The sequence below is a fragment of the Lissotriton vulgaris genome, chromosome 4_2 (assembly GCF_964263255.1).
Source record: "Lissotriton vulgaris chromosome 4_2, aLisVul1.2, whole genome shotgun sequence".
Classification (NCBI taxonomy): domain Eukaryota; kingdom Metazoa; phylum Chordata; class Amphibia; order Caudata; family Salamandridae; genus Lissotriton; species Lissotriton vulgaris.
The window spans coordinates 2,371,723-2,389,517 of NC_141692.1; positions in this window are offsets into that span (position 1 = coordinate 2,371,723).

The window sequence follows — 17,795 nt, forward strand, 5'->3', positions numbered from 1 at the left end:
CCATTCAAGCCTTCTGATACAAAAGGGAGGTGATGTGGTACAAAGTATGTATGGATCTCTGTGACTGTTACATAGAGCTATAAAGGATGTCCAATAACCAATTGTAAACCATAGTTATCCAATGCCTCTAAACAATATCCACTGGCTGTGTGATGGAGAAAGAAGAAAGAAAGAGTGCAGTGCATGTGAAATAGTGGTTTAAAAAGGATAAGGAGGAGAACAAACCTATTTATTCTGAGTATCTCTCCCAAACCTAATAAACATTTGTGCAGGTGCGGCGTGAAAACAAATAAGCCGCTGCTCTTAAAAAGAAATTTGGTCGACTAGTTTCAGCCTGATGGGCCACTTGTCCATGCTTTCTTCAGGACCTTAATCTGCTACTGCATATGTGATGAAGCTTATTAAAATGTAATTCTCATATTACCTCCATACAGGCATAGTGATTTTTTCACATCTGAAAGTCAAAATTAAAAAACAAACAATGCGTATAACAACAATATAGTCATAAATATATATGGTATCAATAAACAAATTACTTTCTCTCTTTTACATACTACTTTCAACAATGACTCCATGAAATTATATAGAATTGATGGATCCACTCACCTGTCCTAAATGTGGTATTGGCCTCACCTCACCCGGTAGACACTCAGGTGTATGAGACACCGCCCTGCAAATCAGGTAAAGTATGCTTATTTGAGGGAGAAGGGAGATACAAAGAAAAGCTTGTCTTGTGTATTATAACACCAACTGAATCTGTATGAAAACATTCTCATATTAAAAACAAATAATCAATGCGATCTTGACATAGAGGTCAAATAATCCACACAAATTCAATAATAGAATGCTAATTAACCCACCAACTCCACAGTAGGTCGGTCACAGTTGTATTAGTCAAGAGAAAATATTCTCATTTGATAGTTTAATTAAGCTGTATATAACAAATTCAGTGCAAGCCCACTCAATTTTTCGATCTATTAACACGGAGACCAATTCTCCTATTCATTAGCAAATTAACATTCTCACTGCAAAGACTTTGCACCCGACTATAATAGCGGAAACCCCGCAATTTGTGTTGGTAGATCAGCAAACTAGTATAGTTAAACGGCGGTTACTGAGAGGTTTCACATAATCCTACCTCTCCGTCGGTGCTTCGGCCTTCACTACAGTGTGTGGAAGGTACTGGGGCGCCACTTTCGTTGTCCTTTGAAAGGCCGACTCAGAACGCCAAAGTCACGTGACGTGTAGTTTTGAAGAACTACAAAATGACGTGACGTGTAGCAAACGTGTAGTTTAACATTGTCCATGAGTCTGTGTTAAGTTTAGCGAAATAGTTCATGAGAATCATATAGTAGGTTTCCACAGATGATTGCAAGATTGTTATTGTAAAATACTTAATTGGAAAACATTACGGGCCCTATGTTGGAATTTTATAATGCCCAAGAGCGCCGCTATCGTTATCATTTGAAAGCCAACTAAGAACGCCGAGTCACGTGACGTGTAGTTCCGAAGAACTATAAAGTGACGTGACGCGTAGCAAGCGTGTAGTTTATCATTGTCTATGCGTCTGTATTAGGTTTACCGAAGTAGTTCATAAAAATCATATGGTGGGTGCCCACAGATGTTTGCAAGAATATTATTGTGAAATACTTAATTGAAAGACAATTCGGGCCTTTTGTTGGAATTATAGAATGCGCGACGATCAACTGCCCCAAAATAGCGTTGTGATCCCGGGATGGAAGTTTTTTTTCATATAAACCTATGACTCTACAAGACGCCTGCTCGTTACTATCAGCAGTTGTTAAATTGGATGGACCACAGTACAGCCTCTCAATCCATTATCTACTACTACACGGGAATTCATTTTCTGTTACACAGAGCATGTGTGTCCTTTAGCCCTGCGAACAATAAAGTTATAAAGTTATCTATAGGGAACTCATGAATAAGAAGATCTTAATGTTGCCTGGCTCTTCACCTCAGAAAAGGAGGAGAAGGGGAATTTCCGAACCCCTAATCTATGTTTTTGTGGTGATAACTGTATGTTAACAAATTAGGACCTGTCACTATTATGGTAAATGTATTTTGTACGTCTATCATGACTCCATTGCTATCCAAATGATAGAAAATCCCAACATTCAAATTGTCTATAGGCCATATCCATTTTGGTCTAACATATGATATAGGAATCTAGAATCATTGAAAAGGTCCTTCTGAGTACAGTGATTCTAATGGAAATCATGACCTCACAGTGAAGTCCATGGGATTGTATCATTTAGACCTCTGGTGTCGCTGCCCAATCTAAACACCCATCTTTGTTCTTTTGAAAATAGATATTTTGCTTTATCGCCTAGATGCGGTGGAAAGTATGGTTTTTCTAGCACCGTCCATGTAAAAGCATCAGGGGAATGAATGAACTCGACAAAGTGTCTTGTTAGTTTGGTGTTAGACTTCTTACACCGAAAGGTGCTTTTATGTTCCAGCATTCGTGTTTTTACCTTCCCAGTGGTCATACCAACATAACGGTACCCACAAGGACAATTGATCAGGTAGACCAGGTTATCGCTATAGCAGTTGGTAAACAAGGTTTGTATCCAAGGTCGTGATGTTCCAATGTCGACTGCCTTGAACTGTTTTGTGTGCGAACACATGGGACCGCATTAATCTATCCCGCAGACTCTGGCCTCTTGTAAACACATACAATACGTATCGTGGATAGGATACAACCTAGGTCAGGGAACCCCATGGGATATCATCATTAAACCCTTCATTGTTTGTTGAGAGTCTGTGAACCCATCTCTTCTCTATTCGGAATAGAGATGGCTGCAAAATCTGCATGTGTGCTTTGAAGATAACCCCCATAGGGAATCAGGGGGTGTTTGGCATCTTTGAAGTGTGTGTACAGTCTTCTGGTGACCCTTTGACATCGTGTGTTGCTTTTATGTTCTGTGATACGGGTCTTGACTGTATGCATTGTCATCCCTATACATCTCAACCGCAAAGGCAGGTGACCATGTAAATGCATTGAGTAGTGTTGCAATTAGTATGGCGGGTTAATGTTCATTTGAAGTTGGCAATGAGAAAAAAGGAAAGAGAGTCGTTCGATCAACAAGTTAATTCCCTTCTGAATGCTGAGTCCGAGTTAAGTAGGTTAATCTCGAGGGGGCTTCCTTTGGATCATCAATTGTTGGAGATTATGATTTTAAAGGCAGAAATAGCGGATTGTATCACTAAGAAGACAGTAGCTAGTTATTTAACAAAGAAGGAGCAGGCGTGCGAGTTTAGCGAGCGGGTTGGTCACATTCTTGCTGTTAGAGCTAGGCAGAAAGCTAACGCAGGGGATATTAAAAATATAGTTGACAGCTCAGGCAATCTAATCTCTGACTCTGAGGGAATAAGAAATGAATTTTGGAAGTTTTATTCGGAATTGTATGATAGGGAGACAGCGGCAGAAATTGAGAATATCAGGGAATATTTAGGAAATATTCAATTTAAAAAATTAGATTCAGAGGAAAAAACTATACTTGATGCCAACATAACACTAGAAGAAATGACTTTAGCTTTAGCAGATCTCCCTTCCTCGAAGGCTGCAGGACCAGATCTGATACCAATTGAATTTTATAAGACTTTTATATCAGGTTTTAGAGTGGAACTTCTGGATATACTTACTCAAGCCCAGAGAGGGATTTCAATCCCTAATTCTTGGGGCGAGACGGAGGTTATTGTTATTCTGAAAAAAGGGAAGCCCGCTACAATTCCTGGGTCATATAGACCTATTGCCTTAATGAATGCCGATGTGAAGCTTCTTACCTTTGAGGTGGTCTGCTGGTTGGGGGCTGCTTGTGATCGCGGGTCCCCGCCGGTAGCGGCCGCCATCTTTGCTTGGGATTATTTTACTGGAGTGGAGCCCTGAACTCCACCCTCGCTCCGCCCCTATTTAGGAGCGCGTTTTCATCCTTGCTTCGTGTTTGTATGCAGCCCAGTGGCAGTGGGCTGGCGTGCAGACGCTTAGAGAGCATTGTGTTTTTACTTCCTGCATCTCCTGCACTTTACTACACAGCGCCCCGCTGATTGCGAGCGGTCGGCGCTTTCATCCAACGCAAGGCTTTTAAAAGTTGAATTTTAACCCATGTAATTTTTGTTATGCAGGCAACTAACACCCCTTCTTACCTTTGAGGTGGTCTGCTGGTTGGGGGCTGCTTGTGATCGCGGGTCCCCGCCGGTAGCGGCCGCCATCTTTGCTTGGGATTGTTTTACTGGAGTGGAGCCCTGAACTCCACCCTCGCTCCGCCCCTATTTAGGAGCGCGTTTTCATCCTTGCTCCGTGTTTGTATGCAGCCCAGTGGCAGTGGGCTGGCGTGCAGACGCTTAGAGAGCATTGTGTTTTTACTTCCTGCATCTCCTGCACTTTACTACACAGCGCCCCGCTGATTGCGAGCGGTCGGCGCTTTCATCCAACGCGAGGCTTTTAAAAGTTGAATTTTAACCCATGTAATTTTTGTTATGCAGGCAACTAACACCCCTTCTTACCTTTGAGGTGGTCTGCTGGTTGGGGGCTGCTTGTGATCGCGGGTCCCCGCCGGTAGCGGCCGCCATCTTTGCTTGGGATTGTTTTACTGGAGTGGAGCCCTGAACTCCACCCTCGCTCCGCCCCTATTTAGGAGCGCGTTTTCATCCTTGCTCCGTGTTTGTATGCAGCCCAGTGGCAGTGGGCTGGCCTGCAGACGCTTAGAGAGCATTGTGTTTTTACTTCCTGCATCTCCTGCACTTTACTACACAGCGCCCCGCTGATTGCGAGCGGTCGGCGCTTTCATCCAACGCGAGGCTTTTAAAAGTTGAATTTTAACCCATGTAATTTTTGTTATGCAGGCAACTAACACCCCTTCTTACCTTTGAGGTGGTCTGCTGGTTGGGGGCTGCTTGTGATCGCGGGTCCCCGCCGGTAGCGGCCGCCATCTTTGCTTGGGATTGTTTTACTGGAGTGGAGCCCTGAACTCCACCCTCGCTCCGCCCCTATTTAGGAGCGCGTTTTCATCCTTGCTCCGTGTTTGTATGCAGCCCAGTGGCAGTGGGCTGGCGTGCAGACGCTTAGAGAGCATTGTGTTTTTACTTCCTGCATCTCCTGCACTTTACTACACAGCGCCCCGCTGATTGCGAGCGGTCGGCGCTTTCATCCAACGCGAGGCTTTTAAAAGTTGAATTTTAACCCATGTAATTTTTGTTATGCAGGCAACTAACACCCCTTCTTACCTTTGAGGTGGTCTGCTGGTTGGGGGCTGCTTGTGATCGCGGGTCCCCGCCGGTAGCGGCCGCCATCTTTGCTTGGGATTGTTTTACTGGAGTGGAGCCCTGAACTCCACCCTCGCTCCGCCCCTATTTAGGAGCGCGTTTTCATCCTTGCTCCGTGTTTGTATGCAGCCCAGTGGCAGTGGGCTGGCGTGCAGACGCTTAGAGAGCATTGTGTTTTTACTTCCTGCATCTCCTGCACTTTACTACACAGCGCCCCGCTGATTGCGAGCGGTCGGCGCTTTCATCCAACGCGAGGCTTTTAAAAGTTGAATTTTAACCCATGTAATTTTTGTTATGCAGGCAACTAACACCCCTTCTTACCTTTGAGGTGGTCTGCTGGTTGGGGGCTGCTTGTGATCGCGGATCCCCGCCGGTAGCGGCCGCCATCTTTGCTTGGGATTGTTTTACTGGAGTGGAGCCCTGAACTCCACCCTCGCTCCGCCCCTATTTAGGAGCGTGTTTTCATCCTTGCTCCGTGTTTGTATGCAGCCCAGTGGCAGTGGGCTGGCGTGCAGACGCTTAGAGAGCATTGTGTTTTTACTTCCTGCATCTCCTGCACTTTACTACACAGCGCCCCGCTGATTGCGAGCGGTCGGCGCTTTCATCCAACGCGAGGCTTTTAAAAGTTGAATTTTAACCCATGTAATTTTTGTTATGCAGGCAACTAACACCCCTTCTTACCTTTGAGGTGGTCTGCTGGTTGGGGGCTGCTTGTGATCGCGGGTCCCCGCCGGTAGCGGCCGCCATCTTTGCTTGGGATTGTTTTACTGGAGTGGAGCCCTGAACTCCACCCTCGCTCCGCCCCTATTTAAACGGCCTCCATGTGTCAGCGCAGCGGACGAGCGCAGCGGGCGCGACGTAGGCGCGCCGGAGTTGCGCCTGAGTTAAGCCCGTCTGCGCCCGTCCGCGGCAGGCCGGGGCAAGGGGCATGTTACTCTGCTCCCCCTCTTACTTACACTCGCTCAGCCCTTGTCTCTGCCCACGACCCCACCCTCCCTCCCCCCCCATCCGTCCCTAAACTGCTACTTCACAACCTGTTCACGACCAGAACTACTTTCCCGGAAATCCTTCCTTCCTCTCCCGACCAAGGTACTTTCCCTCCGCACCCTTTGGCCCGGACCCCATCACTCCCTGGCCCTTCTTCCTCCCCACTGTCCTTGGTGTACCTTAACACCCGCTCTCTGGTACGGCACCGATCAGAAATATTCTATCTTCTGGATTCAGAACAGCCGGACGTCTTGTTCTTGACTGAAACCTGGCTTACAGATGATTCGTCTCCAGACATCTTGGCAGCCATCCCCCCAGGTTATTACATTCTGCAGACCAATCGCCCTACTGGTAAAGCGGGTGGCGGGGTTGCAGCTATCATCAGACACCCCCTTAGGTTCTCCCCAGTGCCCTTTCTCAGCATCTCCTCTACAGACTGTCTCGTACTAAGACTGGAGCAGCCTGGGTGCTCGCTCATCTGTGTGCTGATCTATCGCCCCCCTCAACCTATGCCTGACTTCTCTATTCAGTTCGGCAATCTGATCACCCAGCTAACCATCAGTAACTCCAACGTGCTGGTCCTAGGCGACTTTAATTACTGGCCGTCAGACACTCACGAAACCCCTGACTCACGCGCCTTCTCTGATCTTATGCTGAGTCTGAAGTGTACCCAACACATACATGCACCTACGCATGTTAAAGGCCATACTTTAGATCAAGTCTGGACCAACTCTCTTGCCATTTCTGTTCCCCTCGTCTCTCCCTGTCTCTGGTCAGATCACCACCTTATTACCTTCTCCTTAGCCATGCCCCTCCCTTTCACTGTTGCCCGCCAATCCAATTTCCTGGCACGTAATTGGAATAAAGCTGACCTCAACAAATTTACTGCTCTTCTGAGCTCTTCGTCCCCACCCATCACTGGACCCAACACCTCCACCGACCTTCAGTCCAAAACCCTCACACATTGGCTTACCACTGCGGCCGACTCTGTGGCACCTCTAAAACCTGTCAAGACAAGGCGCAGACATGATGCCCAAAAGTGGTTCACCGCTGAGCTTAGCGCACTTAAACTCAGTCTTCGCCAGGCAGAGAGACACTGGCGCCGGGATTATTCCCCTGAATCTAAAGAGCTTTTTTCGCTTCGGCTGAAGGAGTACAAGAAATCAATTACTGCGGCCAAATCTTGCTATTTCTCAAGCAAAATCTTGAACTCCTCCAACAAATCTAAAGATATTTTTTCCATAGTGGACGAACTATCTAACCCGGAAAGAGTTGCTCTAGCCCCCCTCCCCTCCCAATCCCTGTGCGATTCCCTTAACCAATTTTTTGTCGAGAAAATCATCAAAATTAAAACCAGCATCTCCATTTCTCCACCGGCTCCCACATCTTTTTGTGTTCCTAGTTACTCTCACACCCACACTCTTACTCACATCCCTCTCATTTCAAAGGATTACTTTTCGTCACTCTTACACAAAGTCTCCTCTGGCTCTCCCAGCGATTGTTGCCCCCCCCCCGGTCCTCCGAGAAGCCTTCACCTCTTGTCCAGATCCCCCCCTCGCTCTTTTGAACAACTCTCTGACCAGGGGTGAGGTTCCTGGACCCTTCAAACAGGCTGAGGTGGTCGCCATTCTGAAGAAACCCTCGGCAGACCCTTCCATCATGAGCAACTATCGCCCAATCTCCCTTCTTCCTTTTCTTAGCAAAGTTCTAGAATCGCACGTCACTCAGATTCTCAGTTCTTTTGTGGAAGACTCTGGTGTCTTGGACTCCCAGCAGGCTGGATTTAGACCCGCGCATTCAACAGAAGCCGTCATTCTTTCTGTCATGGAGGAATTGCGCAGGGGAGCGGACGGAAACATCTGCCAGGCTTTGGTCCTCCTGGATCTGTCGGCCGCCTTTGACACGGTCGACCACGATATCTTGGTCGACCGTGTCGGAGAGGCCGGCATCCAGGGTACCGCCTTGGCCTGGGTCCGCTCCTTTCTGACTCAACGCCATCAAGCTGTCAGACTATCCCAGTTCTCTGCTTCCCAGGTCAAACTTACCTGTGGTGTCCCGCAGGGTTCTTCCTTATCCCCCCTCCTTTTTAATTTGTATCTTTCCCCACTTATCCGTGCCCTCCGGCAGTTCAATGTCACAGCGTTCAACTACGCTGATGACATACAACTAATCTTCAACATTGATTCCTCTGCTGATTCCATTTCTACTTTCCAAAACACCCTCTGCTTTATCAGCAATTGGATGAGCTCAAACCATCTGAAGCTCAACCCCGACAAGACCGAGCTGGTTCTTGTCGGGGGCCCTTCCAACCCCTGGGATTCCTCCTTCTGGCCGGTCAGCCTCGGCAGTCCACCCCGCCCTGCCAACTGTGCCAAAAGTCTGGGAGTCGTCATCAGCAGCGACCTTTCTATGACGCCCCAGATCAGCGCGGTAGTCTCCTCCAGCCATTTTCAATTAAGGAAAATTAGGAAAATCTCCCGGCTACTTACTTTCGAGGCCCTCACCCTAGCCTTGCTAGCGCTAGTAATATCGAGGCTTGACTACGCCAACGCGCTCTATGTTGGCATTCCAGCCTACCAGCTTAGCGGCTTCAGCTCATCCAGAATCAGGCTGCCCGCCTGACTCACTCTCTCCCAAGAGATCAACATGTCCGTCCCCTCCTGAAGAGCCTCCATTGGCTCCCGGTAGCCGCCCGCTGCAGGTTCAAGCTGGGCTGCATCATTTTCAAATCCCTTGCCGGTCAGGGCCCCCACTTCATCTCTTCCCTCCTTCAACCCTATGTTCCCCCTCGCACTCTCCGGTCTTCCCAACTGGCCCTGTTATCCACTCCCAGATACAAGAGGAAGAAACATGGCGGGCTTAAGTTCTCCTTCCTGGCCCCCACTTTTTGGAATTCCCTCCCTCTGCCTCTCAGACTGTCCACTTCGTACCCCAAATTCAGATCTTCTCTCAAAACTTTTCTTTTTACTGAATCTTACCAATAAAACGTCCTCTGTTGCTTCTTCATCTGCTCTCTTCATTATGGCGCCAAGAAACCTAATGGTGTTAGTCGCGCCTTACAAATTTCTTTAACATAACATAACATAACAAGCTATACTCGAAAATTTTGGCCACAAGGATGTCAGTTGTAATAGAAAAATTAGTTACCCCAGTCCAACATGGTTTTATCCCGGGGAAAGGGACTACTGAACATATTAGGACAGTGATCACTTGCTTTGATGCCATGGAGGTTACGGGCGGCCCTGTCGCGGCTCTATTTCTAGATGCCGAAAAGGCTTTCGACAGGGTCGCTTGGGAATATCTATGGGAGCTAATGAGAACTTTTGGGTTTGGTGATAATTTTATAAAAGCAATCCAGGTTCTTTATAGGGATCCTACGGCTAGAATTAAAATTAATCGGGAGTTATCAGCGGCGGTGCAGATTAAAAGAGGAACTAGGCAAGGTTGTCCTAGCTCCCCTCTTTTATTTGCATTATATATGGATCCATATCTACGTAGTCTCGATCTTAATCCCAGCATCCCTCCCTTGTGTGTAAACGAGTCAGTAGTGAAAGTGCTGGCATACGCAGATGATGTGGCGATAATTACTCCTGATCCTGGAATGGCAATAGGAGTAATAGAACAGGAGGCCCAAAATTTTGGTAACATTTCTGGTTATAAGCTTAATAGAGCTAAAACACAGATTATCAAAAACTTAGTAACTCAATGTAATGATCCACGAGTGATTTCCTCTGCAGTGTATCTAGGAGTTGAAATTTCACCTGATTTAGGGACAGTAGTTGAGCGTAATATCTCGCCTTTACTGACAAAAGTCAGCTCGGACTTGTTAAGGATAAATAACCTCAGATTGACGCTAGTGGGTCGCACTAATATCATCAAAATGATTATACTTCCTAAATTTCTTTATTTTTTTCGTACAATACCGTTATTGTTTGAGTCAATTTGGTTTAATAAGCTGGAGTCGATTCTAAATAAATTTATTTGGTCCTATGGGAAGACGAGACGGGCATACAAGTTCATGACTTTACCAAGGGAGAGGGGAGGCTGGGGGGTTCCTGATTTTAGGTTTTACTATTGGGCATCGGTTTTGCAATACATACAAGGCTTAATTGGTGCAAATGAAGGGAATTCGAAAGTAAAAGCTGTTTCAACTATGATTTATTCAATTGTATTGGGCGAAGATACAGCAAACGCTTTCTTAAAATGTATAGATTCATCATATTTCAAACGAACACGCTTCAAGACAGTAGCCGCTGCTCATAATGTATGGTCTGCTGTTGCAAAAAACTGTGGTTTAGGGAGATTTAACAGATATATCAGATTGTATAGAAACAAGTCCTTACCCCCTGAAGTGTTTTCGGATGCTATTATGGCGGACTGGGACAGAAAAGGTATTAAGAAATTTGGAGATATGCTAGATCCTGATGGAAATATTCTTTTATTTTCAGATCTGCTAGATAAATTTAATATAGCAAGATATAGTTTTTTCAAGTACCTGCAGATCAGGAGTTTTTTTCTTAGGAAAAAAGGAGGGCCAGGTGGATTTAACACAAGCAATATAATGGAGACAATAGAGCAAAGCGGGGTGTGCTCCATTCGATATTTCTATGCCCAGCTGGCTGGTACGAAGAAGGACGACATTGATAGATATGGTATTAAATGGGCTGGGAAATTAGGGATATCGGGGGAGGTTTTCCAGTTGTCCTTGGAGTTAGGTTGCTCAGTCTTCTATTCTGCCCCACTACAATCGCAACATTTCAAAACGCTGTACCAACTATATCATACGCCAGATCGCATAGCTCAGTGGGGTGCAACTTCAGGAATTTGTTGTTGGTGTTGTAATGCTATGGCTGCAGATAGCATCCACATATTTGCGCTCTGTCCCAAATTAAGGCCTTTATTAAAGGATATTGAGGATTTTATGGCCCACACACTTGCTTTAAATGTAACCCTAACACCGACTGTAATTATGTTAGGAGTTAGGGATTGTGAAGGCGCCCATAGTGAATTTTTATTTGTAGCGATGGCGGTCCTCAGGCTGTTGATTGCAAGAGTTTGGCTCGATCCCCTTCCCCCGGGCTTACAACAGTGGATTGCCTTATTACTGGGGACGTTTAACCTTGAAAAGGGTATATTCGAGAAGAAAGGTAAAAGGATAAAAAGGTGGGGGAGGAAAATTTGGGAACCGGTACATCGTTGGAAAGAAAGATCAATTGCAAACGTAGGCTGATGTATTAATTTCATCTTTATTGGGTTTTTTTTTGTATTAATATGTGTTTTTTCTTGATAGTAACTTTGTTTTATTACATGCATTAAGTTATCTGCACTATGTGTTATGTGTGTGCCAGAAATTTTTTTTGTTTTACAATAAAAATATAAAAAAAAAAAAAAAATGAAGTTGGCAATGAGAGAGATCTCCTTTACCGCTTATGTCAATTTGCATACTGTGCAGGAGCCACACGGATGGTGCCCTGTTACCAGTGAGAATTCCCACAAGGTTATTTGTGTAGTTTGTCTAGCTTGTGTGGGCGTTGTGTATCAAAAGATCCTTGAGATTATTTGTCCGTTTATACGCAAACCTAGGCCTAGGGATGCATAGGTGACCTGTGCCTAGAATGGCCCAGTGTTTTAGAATAATTTTCTTGATGTGGGCTGAATCTGAGGTGAATGATGTAACACACGTAAGTATGTCTGTAGTGGGTTTGGGTTGTACCTCAAGGAGGGTCTCTCTGGGGTTATTCCTGGCTCATTTCATGGAGTTCATGATCTGTTGTTCTGGATAGCCTCTTGCCCTGAGGTTAACGGCCAAAGAGCTAGCTTCTGTTTGTAAACAGAGATCGTCTTGCAATTACGTCTGATGCGCAAAAACAGCCCAAAGAGTAGGTTATCTCTCAGCGCCCTTGGATGGTGGTTGTTGTATAGAAGTAAACTGTTGCAATCAGTGAGTTTTCTATACAATGTGTTGCTCAGTGACCCACCAGTCAGTACGATGTTCAGGTCTAGGAAGGGGATATCTGTCTCCGAGATGGTATGGGTAAATCTCAGAAAGTCATTTTGACCGCTGATCCAACCCACAAATTCCTCACAGGTTTGGCTATTCATTCTCCAAAAAATACCATATGTGATGCCACTTTCTATGACGTCAATTCCTGTAATGCCATCTGTGATGCCACTTTCTATGATTTAAATGTATGTGATGTCATCTGTGATGCCACTTTCTATGATGTCTATTCCTGTGATGCCATTTGTGAGGCCACTTTCTATGATGTCAATTCCTGTGATGCCATGTGTGATGCCACTTTCTGTGATGTAAATTCATGTGATGCCATGTGTATTGTCACTTTCTATTATGTCAATTCTTGTGATGCCATGTGTGATAACACTTTCTATGATGTCAATTCCTGTCATGTTATGTGTGATGCCACTTTCGATGATGTCAATTCATGTGATGCCATGTGTGATGTTAATTCTTGTGATGCCATGTGTGATGTCACTTTCTGTGATGTCAATTCCTGTGATGCCATGTGTGATGTCACTTTCTGTGATGTCAATTCCTGTGATGCCATGTCGATTCCTGTGATGTGATGTTGCGTGCCATGATCTCGCGAACCGTGATGTCACTTTCATACTGCCTATAGGACTTGGCCCTTTTCCCAGAAATGTTTCGCGTTTTATTCCTAATTTAGGGTGAACCCTATTGTAACAACAGGGTATAGGCCTTGTGTAGTGGAGAAAGCCCTGTGTAATGTTAAACTAATGTTAAGGTGCAGGTGCTTTCTTCCCCAACATGGCTGCCACTGACCATTGCTACTGCAGCGCGGTCTTTGTGGGTGCATTCTAGTAGCCAGGAGCTGGCTGGAACCCTTCAAACAATGTATCAATACTAGCCTGCCAGCCTGCCCATAGCCAGAATGGTGGAACCTCCTAGAACCTCCTGGAACCTTCTGAAACAGGTGAGGTGACACCAACTGCCCCTACGAACTGTCAACTGGCACTATATAAGGAAAGGGAGGGAAACTTTCCTGTCAGATTGAGGGCGCACAGACCTGGGGAAGAACCTACGCAGGAGTTTAGGCAGTGGGGCTTAGACAGGGACCTATGACACTGGGAGTGACAGGGCCTAGGTGCTGCCTACCAAGTGTTGAGGGATCCTGAACTTGCCCCCTGATCTGGCCCGGCGGGAGGGGAACCCAGGGGCCACTTGAGGAGACCGGCTGAGGAGATTGGATACAGCCATCAACTCAACCCCCTCCCCCTTTTAAGTATCCAAGAGACTGGTATTTACAAGGGTGCAAGAAACATAAAGTGCCAAGAAGAAACCAAACCATCACAGGACTATTGAGGAAGCAACCAGGTATTGGCACTGTATCGCTCCCTGCGCTCCCTGATGCCACCTGGGACCCCTTTTGCTGGTTTGCCACTGTTGTGTGGCCTGTCCTGTTGGTTCTACTGACCTGCCTCCAATTTAAACAAACTGTCTACTGGCTAAGCGCTCTCATTCCCTAGCGCTAGTCCCCTGAACTGCCTAATTTACCTCAGCTGACAGAACTGCTGTGTGTGCCCCACATCGCTTTTCACTAGCGCTGTGTACTGGGAAGCGCTGAAACCTGCATAGCCTCCCGTGGCCCCTGAAGCGCTGTCAACCCCAGTAATGCTGTGTCTGAAAAGCACTGTGGTTTGCCCCCCAACTGCTTATCTACTGAGCCCCTGTGAGAAGCACTGAGCCTGCTGATGCTGCCAGAGTGCGCTGTGATCCTTGAGGCTATAGGGGCCCTGAAGCGCTAGAACCCTGAAGCGCTATATCTGCTCCCAAGCGCTACATCTTTCCAGCGCTGAGGTGCTGGAGGAGGTTGCTCACCTGGGCTGGATGTCTTAATTGTCCCAGTCTTAAGACCTGGTTTACCTGTATGAAGGGAACGTTCATTACTGATAATGAGATTTTCAAAGAAAGGCCTACACCTGCTTAGGGAAATGGTTACCCCTGCTGAAAGAAAGGTTAACCAACGGCCTTAGAACTATAATGAAAGGGTTGCTCAGCTTAATGAGATGTTGCCTGGTCTTCAATGAACTGTCTTTCTTCTCCTGCATAGTGAAAAGCTATATGTTGTTACTTAATGCAGTGTTCCCTAAGTACGCTTGACTACTCCAGGAAATGCTATAGCAGAGTAGCGTAGTGTTTATTCCTTTTAGGCAAAGGTTAAGGAGACATGCTATGTTGGTTTTGCATATGGACATGATTACCTCTGATTGAGGAAAGGTTTTACCTTCAATGACCTGTTCTACTCCTATTCAGGGAAGTATTTTCTCCTCCTGCCTAATGCCAGGTTTCCTGTAATGCCTACATCTATATAATGAAATGTGTCTGCTGGATAATGAAACGTTTATTCATACTTGACGGAGATAATGCAGTGTCCAGACCTGCATCAGGAAATGGGGAATTAGGAATGGGGATCATTTATAGAAAGCTCATTCCTGTTCAAGGAGATGTTTCTATTTACATAAGGAAAGGTTTTATATGCGTAAGCCAAGCCTTTTATGCTCAAGCTTACCTGTTGAAATGTTTAACCCTGCATAGGGGTCTGTTACTGTTTCCATAAAGGTGGTCTGATTCTTGATGAAATGTTCTAACTTCTGCCTAAGGAACTGTTTATTCTTTTACCTGAAGAAAGGCTACCCTGATTAAAGGAAAGGTTTACTCTTACCTGATGAGATAGGTAATTCTGGCCTAATGAAATGTTTTACGTAGGCTTCATAGGAAGTTCTTCATCAGCTTAAGCAGAAAGTTTTTTTCTGGCCTACCGAAATGTATTATAACTAAGGAAATGTGTAGCCCTAATCTAGGAAATGCTTATTCCTACTGGGAGTGATTCCTAAAGTGGTTATTTCTGATTAAGGAGATGGTTAATCCTGCACCAGGGGAAGTTATTCTTAATGAAATGTTTTTCTACCACTTAGTGCTGTATTTACTGGAAGCCTACAGTTATTTATTTACATGTTTACTGCTGTAAAACGCTCACCCTTGCTTGGTGAGAAGTGGGTAAAATGCCTGCAGAACCAATGAGATGCAATGTCATTTGGTTGTCTCCTTAATGTATTTCTTACAGGTGCTGACAAGAAGCAAGGCTAAAGTCAGGCCTGTGGTTATCTATATTTAATATTATCTTATATTCAATATTTTTCTGATATTTATTATTTATTCCTCTGAGTATTTATTACAAAGTGTTGAAACATATGTATTTTGAAGGAAAACTAATAAGTAATTGAAACTATAATTTTTGATTACCCTGACTCTGCTCTATATAAAAGTTATCTAATTTTTATACAAACTAACTGGAGTGGTGTCACTCATTGCGTGCCCAATTTTACTGTCTCAGGGGATGCGTGTGCTGTATGGTCGCTTTACACATAAGCTTTCGGATGCCTACCCGCTCGTGCCATGCTACCCTCGGGGAGCTGGTGACCCTAGTTCCAACACTGCCTAACTAGATTAGTTTACCCACTTCTTTTTTTTAGGACTTGTGTCCTAATAGCTCTGAAATTTTGAAAATGTCGCACAGCAATCTAAAACCTTGGCAGCTTTGTGTAGTCCATTTTCTGTTGTGTGAAATGTCACGGTTTTGCTTTGAAATTCTGGTCGCCCTATCTATCAACAAAAGGCACACAGCAAGCCTAGCAGCCTTTCACAACCCCTAATATATATTTGGGATTGTGAAAGCACACTTCCTGTTGTTATGATTGCTGAATGCCTTTTGTTAATAGATACAGCAGACTGTGTGCCTTTTTGACACTGTTCATGTTAATTGCAGCGCCCATCATGCTTCTACAGGGCGCTGCGATTAACATGAATGCCTTCCTCTGGTGGTGTGTGCGCTTCACAAAGTCACTGTGCGCTCAGATTCACATAGGTGCGCGGGCGCGCAGGACGCACCTTAAAGGGACCAGTGGCCTCTTCACATGATGACAATACTTTCCTATATGCTGTACGTTCTTTCTGGCGTTCATGGCTCACTGCTACTGTCTCTTTATTTAGGCTGTGGTCATGCGATCACTTAGTTGATTTATTGAATGCTGTGCCAACTATAGATTGCTCTCTGATTCATTTTGATTGGCGATTGTGGTTCTTGTGGTGTCTGTTTTTGTGGGTTTTTACCGAGCTCTTGCACTGAGCCACTGGTCATAGTTGAAAATTTGCTCTGTTCTGCTTTGTTCAGGATATTCATCAAGAGGGTTGGTACTGTGCTCAGTTTGTCAACAATAGGACCAGATACGCAGTCTGATTGGGCAATAGTAGCATCAGTTCTTGTACTTTTGTTATAAATTCTGTCAATTTTTCAAGCTTTGTGTTTATTCTAGTAAAATGTGATGCTATTAAATTCATTAGATTAATCTGAATGTCCAGTTTGTCTGATTGCATGTGCTCATTGACCGCAGGTACTCATTGACAGCAGGTACTCATTGACCACAGGTACTCTCTGACAGCAGGTACTCTCTGATAGCAGGTACTCATTGACAGCAGGTACTCAATGACAGCAGGTACTCATTGACAGCAAGTACTCTTTGACAGCAGGTACTCATTGACAGCAGGTACTCATTGACCACAGGTACTCTCTGACAGCAGGTACTCATTGACAGCAGGTACTCATTGACAGCAGGTACTCATTGACCACAGGTACTCATTGACAGCAGGTACTCATTGACAGCAGGTACTCATTAACCGCAGGTACTCTCTGACAGCAGGTGCTCATTGACCGCAGGTACTCTCTGACAGCAGGTACTCATTGACAGCAGGTACTCATTGACCACAGGTACTCATTGACAGCAGGTACTCATTGACAGCAGGTACTCATTGACCGTAGGTACTCTCTGACAGCAGGTACTCATTGACAGCAGGTACTCATTGACATCAGGTACTTATTGACAGCAGGTACTCATTGACTGTAGGTACTCATTGACAGCAGGTACTCTCTGACAGCAGGTACTCATTGACTGCAGGTACTCACTGACAGCAGGTACTCATTGACAGCAGGTACTCATTGACAGCAGGTACTCATTGACCGCAGGTACTCATTGACAGAAGGCACTCATTGACAGCAGGTACTCATTGACCGCAGGTACTCTCTGACAGCAGGTGCTCATTGACCGCAGGTACTCTCTGACAGCAGGTACTCATTGACAGCATGTACTCATTGACAGCATGTACTCATTGACAGCAGGTACTCATTGACATCAGGTACTTATTGACAGCAGGTACTCATTGACTGTAGGTACTCATTGACAGCAGGTACTCATTGACAGCAGGTACTCATTGACCGCAGGTACTCATTGACAGCAGGTACTCATTGACCGCAGGTACTCTCTGACAGCAGGTACTCATTGACCGCAGGTACTCTCTGACAACAGGTACTCATTGACAGCAGGTACTTATTGACAGCAGGTACTCATTGACAGTAGGTACTCTCTGACAGCAGGTACTCATTGACAGCAGGTACTCATTGACAGCAGGTACTCTCTGACAGCAGGTA